Below are 11,635 nucleotides of genomic sequence, written 5' to 3' on the forward strand. Positions count from 1 at the left end.
TCTCTCTCTCTCTCTCTCTCTCTCTCTCTCTCTCTCTCTGAACTTTAGTTTGAAACCACAGTTCATAGTAAATATTTTAATCACAGTCCATCTCTGTTGTTCCTTCTGATCTCATGCTGCTGTACCTCAAACACATGTAAAGGTTCTAACCTCAGTTACTATGAGATTTTTTCCTTTCTTTTTTTATAGTCCAAGTCAAAAGGATACTCACACTGTAAAAAAGAATTTGCTTCCAATAAAATATAATTGGAATTGCCTTTTAGAGAGAGTGACAACCAGATGCTGAAAGAAACTTGGGCACAATTAGGAAATATTCTCAGAACATCCAATCATTGGTGAGCATCTTGTCTGTTTTAATTCTCCTTCCTTGAAAACAATGTGCCACATGTCCCCTGATGCTCAGACCACGAGACTTAAAGGAAGATGCCTTGGGAAGATAAGGTTGGATGAAGTAGATCATGGGGCAAAGGCGAGGTGCACTTGGCAGCAAAGAAGAGCTTCCTGGGAACTATCGGCAGGGGCTCAGGAAGCTTTTGATCTGCTGCACAATTATTCTTAGAGCAAGAACACTAACCCTTTTACAATTTTCTTTCTGTAAATTATTGCAATCCTGGGTTGACAAAATGTTCCCACATTTGCATTAAACAGTTTTCTGGGGTACTTTTATACCCCAAACAAAAGAGTCCAATATAAAGTTAAATAAAGGCCATTGTAGTCTCTTTTGAGGGCCAGGAGTCAAAGCTAAAACATCTGCACACACACACAAAAGTACGGGAAGAATCCCCCACCAAAAAAAATCCATGGGAAGAGCATTATTTTATACTGCTTGGAAGTTTGTGGGCCAAACTATTGCTATGTAGACTGAATGCCAATAGGACAAGCATTGTTATACTGATTTCATTGTAATGTATATCCATAATATACCAAGTTATCATTCTAGATTTTGGACATCCTGTTCTTTTCATCACTAGGACCTACACTCTGTGCTGACAAGAATGTAAAGAAGCAGGGACAGGGGAGCAGCATCAGGCCATGTGTGTTTAAGAATTTCATGGTGTGTGCATATGTTTATTTTCATGGACATACATTATTTAAAGTTAGGCAGTTAAGCATTCTTAGACTTCTTTCCTTAATCCCACAGAGTATTCAAATCATTTGGCATCAGAGTACGTGCAAGCCCCTAGCAAACATTCAGAGAAGTTCATCTTCTAGTAACAGATGCTGCAAATGGTTTGGTTAAATATATGTATCCTTGAGCAAGAAAAATGTTTTGTGTTATGTTTGTAAGCATATTCTTAGTGCATGGATTTAACAAATATGTATTCAACCAACAGCTCTGCCTGGCCATGTCTAAGCCAAATGCATATACAAGGACACAGGAGGTTGTCTTATACCAAGCTGGCTTATTTACCCACCCATCTAAATATATTCTGCTCTGATGAATGCTCTCCTTCAAGGGTTTCAGGAAAAGATTCTTTCCATCACCAACTTGGGACCTTGATCTACAGGGCCTCCCTACTCTTATCTGCTTTGTTGATATATGCAGACTAGAGGATCAGCTAATGACTTGATTTGATTTGGACCCCACTTCTCTACCAAGAAGAATGGCACTCAAGGAAAAAGCAATGTAGGCCTAGCTCAGACCTCCTGCTTCCTCTCCTATGTAAGGGGTGGGGTAAGTAAGAAGACATCAGCCAACCACAGCCTCCACAACCATTGGCAATCCATGTGCAGAGTTAGAATTCAAAACAAATTGCATGTGCATAGCTCCAAATTGGCTAATTGATGCACAGATGTGGAACATCGCTCACACAACCCTGGCCCACACATGTTGTTTTAAATAGTTTCGTTATTCAAACTATGCCAGGTGTGAATGTCTACCAAGACAGGTGTTTCTAATGGCCAAGGCAGGAAGAAGTAATGTAGGATCCTGATGCTTAGATGGTGGAAGGGCAGTGTAGACACATGGCCTACTTTGATTAACTAGATACTTTTCCCCATTCAGAATAATTTTTGATACTAAGAAATGGAATAAAATTCCAAATGTTGATGAAAATACTTCTGAAGGGAGAAACATACACTTAATTTTATACTGCATGCACAAGTTACAGCAGCCACCATGTCAGCAGAGCTATTCTTGTGTAAGCAAGGAGGAGGACATTTGCCATATTCACTAGGACAGTATTTTTAAAAGTGCCTATATTAAGAGGGATTGTGTATGTGGATGGGTGGGTATATTCTCCCTGATTCACTGGGGACACATTTTAGTCAATCAAAAGATTTTAACGGATGAATCCAGACTGATGAACTGGTGAAACCCTTTGGTATTTGTATTGGTATTGTGTGAAACCTGACTTCAAATATGCCTCACATTCCTTGGTTTGCACAAGCAATGTCAGCAGCAGCACAATGGATGGACATTATAGTACGTGTCCACTTTCATGAGTGACACTTAACTGTGGCTCTTTTGGACAGGGTTTATGGGTGGTGTAGGTAGAAATCAAAATGGTTCTTGTCAGTGATGAGTTATATCTGATATCCTGCTTCTCAGTAATGGACATCTTCTTCAGCATATGCTCATCAGTCTCTGAATATGTATTAATCCATGCTTTTAAGTGAAATTTTTACAACTTATTTTTGTATTTTGGATAAATATCCATCTCAAGGATATTTACAACCTAAAATTGAACACTTATTAATATCTACTTAAAGTAAGTCCCACGGACTTCAATTCAGCTTAATTCCAAGTATAGGATTGCAGCCTGATTCTGGTACGTTTATCTTCTACATAAAGTGCAAATTGAAGGCACTGCATATTTAGTTAGTCCAGTTTAGTTGTCCAGTTATAACAAACGATTCTAGAGCATTTTACATAAATACAGATAGAATACAAATAAAACTCCAATAAAATCAACATCAAAGCCAGCACAAAAATCCAGCAGAGACTAAAACATCACATGCAACCACCACTAAAAGATCTAAAAAGTTTTCACTGAGATAAAATCAGTTTAAGATATGAATCAGGCAGCAGGAATATACAACCATTTTTAAAGCCTGCAAGAATTAAAGTTCTGCCTAGTGCCAAAAAGATTTTGCAGTAGGTACCCATTGTAAACTCCAGCAGCAAGTAACAGCAGCCTGAAACAAAAAAAGTATGTCTAATTTATTAAATGGGTATTCTGATTTATTCTCTAAAAAGCCATCAAGGAGGCACCCAACCATTTACAATAAAGCCTTAAAACAATATATAAAAAGTCAAGAACAGTAAAAATAGTAATACATTAAAGGCACAATCCTATGGCCTTCCAACATCATCTCGAAGACCATAGGATTAATTGGAGTCCCAGCTCCAAGAACCTGTGATCTCAAAGCTGGGTCTCTGAAGGGCAAATCCTTGCCCTGTACCCCCCAGGGTCAGTGCAGAAAGAACCATGCCAGCTATTTCTCCACCTGGGCCTTGGAGAGAACAGAATGAGGTATGCTATGGGAAAGGAGCAGAGAACATTAGGGCCAAGGGCTTACGCTGATTCCTTTTAGGACCACAGCCACCTCCCCCCACAACTCCAAAAGCAGCCGCCTAGCTAAAATACATGGCACAAGGCATGGCAGTGGTTGCCATGTTGCATGCTTGGGATACACAGAAGTCTCTGAGTTTGGAGGAAGGAATGAGGCACTGGATGGCTCCCCAAACCATTTAAGGTGCACTGAAAAAACAGCTCATTGGTTGGGAGAATTGCTAGGCATCAGATTTATTTGTGAACAAAACTGAGTAGGGATTGTGCTGTTAATGTGGTAGATGCATATACATATATAGCTCCAGAAATTGTAAACAGAAGCCATTTTAAAAGTGTTCAAGAGTGTACTGTTTGATTCATGGATGAGGCTATTAGTGCTTTATTATCCGCCACATCAGAGGCAGCATGCATTTGTGCACCAGTTGCTAAGCGACATGAATGGAAGGTATGGACTTCCTATAGGCATCTGATTGACCACTGTAGGAAATGGATCCTGGACTAGATAGGCCTTTGGTCTGATCTGGCACAGCTTTTCTGTTGTTCTTATCCGCTTTCAAGTATTATTCAATGAATTGCCTGTATCTGCTTGCATGATTTATTTGATAAGGCAGGTTTGCTATTGCTCATTTGCTTTTGGTCTTGTGAGAATGGTTCAATAAATGTTTGCGGTCAACTTTTCTGTTTTCTACCAACTTTTCAAATACTTTCTGGCATATCTTGAATTGCTCACAGGTCTGCAGCCCTGCATTTAGTTTCAGAGGGCTCTGTTTCTGAAAACAAATCTGACTTGGAATCAGACCTGCCTCCTTTTAGGAGGATCAGGTCTCTAGAGTTTGGCCATAGTGACAGGTTGGTTGCTTTAGAAATGGCAAAAGAATGCCTACTGTCATTCTGTCTCCCTGGCTCCGGCACACCACAAACCAGGAAGAGTTACATGAATTGTTTTGTTTTCAGAAGTGAACTCAATTAGACCCCAGGGGGAAAAAATGTACCGTTCTTGAGTTTCATCTGTCTGGTTGCTGTTTTTTATTTGAGCCAGTTCATCCATCTCTAAACACTAGCAGAAATGTCTCACCAAACTTTTCAAGTTCTCAGAAGCGATCAATTGGCCTACACTTTTTTCCAAATACTGGTCTGGAAAGCAATCAAACTCTTGTAGGAATTCTAGCAATACAATTGTTTTGTATGATTTGGGATTTTATGGGAGTATAATTGAAAATTCAATTGCCAATAACCAAATGTCTTTATATAACCACATGATGCAATTGTATTTGGAATCCTGGGTACAGTTCTGGTTGTCACAATCTCCAAAAGATGTTCATTACACAAGGAAGGCCAGAAATCAAAATGATCTGAGTGAGAACATGATCTGTAAAAAATGGTTAAAGTGTTTGGAGCATTTTAGTTAACAAAGAAAGCCCTCATGGGAAGAATATGGCAACATGTATGGCAAGAATGAAACTGCTGGGAGAGGTCATCAGGAGGTTTGGGCTGTGGAGTCATCAGTATGCTGATGACCCCCACCCCTACCTCTCTTTTTCAACTAAGCCAGGGGAGGCAGTGGCTGTACTGAACCGGTGCCTGGCTGAGGTAATGGGCTGGATGAGGGCCAATAAACTGAAGCTCAATCCAGAGAAGATGGAGGTTCTGTTGGTGGGTGATTAAAGCTCCTGGGTTTTAATATTGTATTTTTACCATTATATTTTAACTGCAGCCAGAGTGGGTCGATAATTTATTTATGTTTGGTGATATTTGTATCTTATCTTTGTAAGCCATCCTGAGGCTTTTGCAAAGGATGGCATATAAATATCCTAAATAAATAAATAAGAATGGATATATGAATTTGCCTCTTTCATTTAACTAGAACTTGGCTCACTGTGTGAATAGTGCTTGTTCTTGTCTGTTCTGATTCAGCTATTAAGATCAGAGCATTAATCAGGCTTTTTGCAAATGGGGTGGCATAGAAATGTTCTAAATAAATAAATATTACATGTTGCCCTTTTATGACAATGTATTTGTGGTGACAGAATGTGCTTGGGTAGTGAGATTGTGCCTCTTCCACATTCACACACTCAGCAGTCCACTTGGTATCTACTGCAAACTTGCATTTTGTGAACAGACTTCTCTAACAGAGTTGGTCCACCAATTCCACAATACATTAGATATATGTAGTTCTGCTTTCCGCATCAGCAAAACTTGGCTTAGAAGGTGCAAAGTTCCAAGTTTTACCATTGTCTCTCTTGCAATGTCTTTCATTAATTAATCATTAATCATTTGTATTGTTTTTATACTTTTTATATATATTTATATATTTACTTTTTAACTGTATATGAACCACTTGAAAGAATTTTAAAGATTAAGCAGAATAAAAAGTAAATAATTGAATAACACACTTAACATATTTGCCCCTAGATTATCATCCCATCTAGGTCCAGGACCATTCTAGCCTTTGACAGAATGATTCAGGCCAAATCATTCCCATAGACATCCACTGCAAAGGCTTCTTTCAGTTCCTTTGCATGCTCAGCTTTCTGACTTGCTCTTAAAGAGACCAGACAAAGCAGATCCATACTCATGGATGACCACCCTGATGCATGGCTGCTTGCCTCAAATGACAGAGTAAGTTTTCATGGAAGAGCTGGATAGGAATAAGATTCCTATCTGAGCCTAGATCCTTGTCCACCTTTCTCTGCCAAGCCCCGCCCCGCCCCACAGGCACGGTGGTGCCTAATGCCATTGTGGGCAACATTCAGGATAATCTTGGGCCAACCCATATCACACACTTTATATTACACAAGAACAAGAGAGGGCACCTGTGTATGTCACTCCATGCTGCCATGCTTAGGGTATAAAGTTCCATAACAGATGACCAATGGCCATCACAGGTTTGGTTGCTTTCTGCAGGTAGGGGTGCCAAAGGTAGGCATGGCCAGGCACTTGCCAAAGACCCATCCCCAGTGGAGATCAACTGACAAGAAGCTCCTGCACATGTTCTTCCTCTTCACCCAAGCAACCTGCTTGCACTCGTGCATCTCACTCTGAGCCAGACCATGGTGGCAGTCAGAAGTGCAGTAGCCTGCTTGCCCTCTGGTCTTCTGCCTGTAAAGCAAGCAAGCTGTGGAGATGCTGAGGAAGAAACAAGAAGCAAGCACAGCTGGTGGCAAGAGGTGGACTCTCCAAAGGAGGGAGTCAATGAGGGTGCTTTTCCCCAAGGCCCTTCAAAATCTGGTTCCAGTGCTGAACATAGGGCCTGCTATTTATCTTTGATTATTCTTACCAGTGTGTTGAGATGCTCTATGGAAAGAAACAGTGCTTTTGAAAGAAGAGGAAGTGAGTGACAGAGAGAGAAAAGATACCCACAGGAACGCATATTAGGTACCAACCCCATCCTTTGGGAATTGGTGGGGAACATTTAAATAATATACTGGGTACTGGCCTAGATACTGGGTAAACTAGCACACTAACAGCCTCATCACTGTCATAATTCTGGGAAATGTACTTGGCCAAAGTTTATTCTCGCTGAGGTAACCATATGCTTCTCATTTTGAAAGATGTCACATATTTTCAAGGATCATCCTTGGTTCCAAATTCTGGAGTCCCATCAAATGCAAACAGCCAGTTTTTCAGAACACTTTGGCTCTAGGGAAGCTAGTAAAGCAGTCGTTCTATTGCTGCCCGTCCTTTATTTTGAAAGATGAGTCTGGCAGCACTTAACTCGCACGGGAAAGGAGCCCTACTGAAGACTGTGGGCTAATAGCAGCATTCTTGTGCCGGATAATAAAGAACGTGATTCAGCAAAACTAGTGGTTTTTGTTTTACGTAAGCCAATCAAAGGGAATTACTTTGTATTTTCCAGCACAAAGTGTGGTCATGCATTTTAGATTGTAAATGCATTCTTCTTTCACTTCAGATGCTTGTGTTCATCCTTGTGCAAAGAGTTTTTGTTTGTTTGATAAATGTGAAAAACAATTTGTGGTATTTGCCCTCTTTTATATAGTGGTTCCCTCATGCCACCAGAAGTGCGTAATAAGAGGAATAATAAATGTGCCATGCTTTAAGTTTTTAACTCTGCAATCAATCATTTACTTTTTGAAACACCTCTTGCTAATCAACCTCCTTAAGCCAGAGAATAATACAAGAAACATAGCATTCAAAATACAGGCACTGTGTGTGCTTCCTCATGACTTGCTTCTTCCAGGTTTCAACATGTATTACTGTCACATTGTGTTTATAGCCAGCCTTTCTTCCTCTGTCGATGAACCAAGGTGACTTACATAGTTTTCCTTTACCCACAACAACCCTGTGATGTAGGCTAGGCTGGGAGGCAGCTTCATGGCTGTGTGTTGCCTGTTGCCCAGATCTCCTGGGTCCCTGTCCAGCACTCTGGCTCTAAAGTAAGTTTATACAAAAATTTACAGTTAAACTGTATAAAGAGATAGTACAAATCCCACTTATAAGTCATCAGTCTTGCTGTCCTTCTCTCATGCTTCAGGCAGGCTTTATAGTGGTTCATTTTCTAAACCATGCATTTTATTTAATAAAAAAATGGTTGTCTTCATCTTTTCTTTAAATTAACATCAATTTCCAAAGAGTTCGAAAGCAGCTCTAGTGCTGGAAAACAGTCTGTTTGGGGACAGTGTCCATTTCAAATGTGCTTGTTCGTAATCCAATTCCATCCTGCTTTAGCAGTAATCTGCATTCATTTGGGGAGAAACTCACACGGAAATTTGTATGCATTATATACACATTTGACTGTGAAATTTGCTTTCATGTATGCATGTTATTATCCAAGATGCTTTTTAATAAGCATTTTGGGAGAAAACAGGCAAAATTCACTGGGAAATGCAACATTGGAAGAATAAAACTAAATAGGTTTTGATTTGCACTTAGTTTGGGTGGGGCAAACTAGAGTTTGCAGACAACAAAATTCTCAAGCATCCTTACTCTGGGGATAAGTAAGCTGAAAATATTAGCACTGTGCCCAACCAGCTTCTGGCCAGACTTCCTGGAAGAGTCTTGTTCATTTGAATGGGACACAGTAAGACCACTTCTCAGAGAAGTTCACATGTCACCAGGAGCTTTGCTTTGGTGCTGGGACAGGACAAGCAACATCTCTGGGGCTGAATCACTCCCCCAGAGTGTTGGGATTTGGGTGGTACAGCAACTCAAGGCACAGACATTGTGTGTCTAGCTAGAGCAGAAAGAAGCTACCTGCTCCCTCTTGTTTGGGGTTAGGGTTAGGGTGCAGGTGAAGGTGAGATTTAGGCTTAGGCTTAGGCTTAGGTCAGGCTCACCCTCACAAGCAGGGGGAGGTACCAAAGGGCAAGTGCCAACAAACCTGACAATACTTATCACAGATCTCCTCTGTGATAGTGATAAAACTGCAGCTTGAGTGCACCTAATAGGATGCCTTTCCTCTTTATGCAATGTATGATCAGAGGAGCTTTCCCTACACGCTTGAATCCAGCTGACTGTACCAGAACTGGCAATGCCCATTCTGATCGAGCTCAAGAGAAAAAGCTGTCCCAGCCCCCAACCCGGGAGATTCTCTGTTCATGTGTGTTTGACCTAAAGCTGCCCTCAGTACACATTTTTGCCTGCAATGAAATATATGAGTGGCACTAACCACAGCAAAATGACAGAGTACTCTTAAAACCTTAAGTGGAATTCATAGAGCTTGGGTGAAATTTGTTCCTTATTGTGCAGTTTGTATCCACAACCCTTTATTTAACATTTATGTTCACCTCTAATGTTTGGCTTATTTTGGCTCTGTGATGGAATGCTTGAAAGGCTTTTCTCTTACTCACTCTGCATGTGTGCACATTTATTGGAAGGGTTGGCTCTTCCTGTGCAGTTGGCTCTCTTGACGTTATCACTTATTTCCAGCAGTCCTTATAAGAAAAGCGGAGAGAGGAGAGAGGGAGAAGGTGGCTGCCTGAGTGGGTGGAGCAGCAAATCTTCTGTTTGGTTTTTCAGTGACACAATTAGAGGGGCATACACCCGTAAGTCAAATTGTGCTTTTGTTACAATTGAGAAAAGCAGTGTCCCATGGGGTGTCCTTAATCCATCTTGAGAGAAACATCCTGGGGCAATCAACTCATTTCCAAATTCTCTACATTTTTCTCCCTACTGGAGATGGAATTGGTTTACTGACAAAGCTTGCTTACCTTACAGCTCTTTCTTATGCATCCACACCTGCCCCCTCACTCATTTATATCATTCAAATCATAACCTTTGAACAGGATATGTGGTTGTACTTCCAGTTAGATATCCCCTTCACATGCACACAGCCTGAAAACCGTTTAAAGGGGATCTTTAAAGTAGAAGGGGAGGAAGATTTGTGATGGCACAGCCACAACGTGAGAGAAAAGTTGCTATATAGCTATATCTCCACATGTATAACACTGATAAATCATGGAACAAAAAGTGATTTGTGACTAACAATAGATAGTCTTGTGACAAATATGGCATTGCTTTTGACTGGAACTGTGGAGAAGGGAAGGCCTTTTTAACTTTTTATATATATTCCAACAGCACAGTAGTGATATGATATGAATAAAAGATGACATGTTCCATTTATTTGCTGGATGGAAACTGGAGCCAAGTCTTGGCAGACAGTAAATTGCCAAGGAAAGCTACTTCTGGACTTGCCTTCTTGTGAATGCAGAGCGGAAGAGTAGGTTTGACTGTTGCACCGGCATTGTAAAGTCTCTCTGCACACAGAAAATCAGATATGGGGATAACAGCTTTAGCCCATCCTTCTCTGAGATCGTGTGTGTGTGTGTGCGAACGCACGCATGCACGCATGCAGAAGCTATAAAACATATCATTGCCACCACTCCACTGGCAATCTGATGTTGTCCAGACCAGAACAGTTTTAGTCTGTATCTGAAAACTGCCCACAGAGTGAAGTTCTGCCCACTCTACCTATGATGCAAAGAACCTAAAGGAGGAGAACAGTGTCCTTTCAGTTGTCCATCTACAGTTTGCACCTGGGGATCAGACTGAGCGGAAGGCACATGTGTTACACGGTGGCAGCCTCTCCTTGAAATGCATGAGGATATTGTTTCCATTAATCTTTTAACCAGAATTTACCCAGTTCAGTCCATGCCTCTCAAAACAAAGGCAGGCCACCAAGCATGCAGGGATATGCTTCCAAACTTGTGCTTTGCGGAAGGAAATACGTTTTTGAGAAATGTGTGCATTTGAAAAAGGTGCATTAAAATGCTTACTTTGGCAAAATGTATATTTTAATTATGGGGGAAGATGTGTACATTTAAATCTTCATCATAAATGTATACTTCTGGGGAAAGGCACACAAAATTGCACATTAATTTTTATGGGAAAAGAAAGTTCGCAATGAGGTGGGAACACATGAGATTTCAATTTATAGCCTAAATTTTAATTGTTCACATAGCCCTACCCTTTCCCACTGTGGCAGGGTGCATTATATCAGTGACAATAATTATTCAATTAAATGACAATAATTATTTCTAAATGTTCATATACATATATGCATACTCAAACCTTATGCAATTGTGCCCCCCTTTTGTCCTTTCTTTTGATGGGGCATTCCCTCTTTTTTGGCAAAGTTTAAACTCAGAAGGACAACTACCATCTGAACTCTACCATCCAACTTACATGCCAAGGCTGCAGTCCTATGCACATTTCTGGGGCAAAGGCCAACTGGTAGGTGGGACTTACCTTCAAGTAACTATGCATGGGATTGCGCTGTGGATTGAAGTTGTTCTAAGGAATGAAAAGAGTCAAATCGCTTTGCTAAACAAAAAAAGTGTTTCTTGAGTTCATATTGATAAAATGTCCCCAGTTGATTATGGTGCATAAATAAGACACTGCAACACATCGTGTTAAAATATGCCTTTCCCTGCTGCATACCTCTGAATAACATAAGGACTAAAATGTCATCAATATATCTAAAAGTGTGTCCTTTGACATAGCCAAGAATCACTCTTCTGTACTGCAATCTCCTTGCAGCCTCCCAAATGATATTTGAATAAAGGACTCTGGACTTACCCAGCACATCACTATATTAATCACAGAGAAAACAAAAACTGTTTTAGGCAAGTATGACTCAAAACACCCAGTCAAAGAAAGTTAGC

This window comes from Varanus komodoensis, unplaced genomic scaffold (assembly GCF_004798865.1).
Source record: "Varanus komodoensis strain SLA01 unplaced genomic scaffold, ASM479886v1 scaffold13_3, whole genome shotgun sequence".
Taxonomy (NCBI): domain Eukaryota; kingdom Metazoa; phylum Chordata; class Lepidosauria; order Squamata; family Varanidae; genus Varanus; species Varanus komodoensis.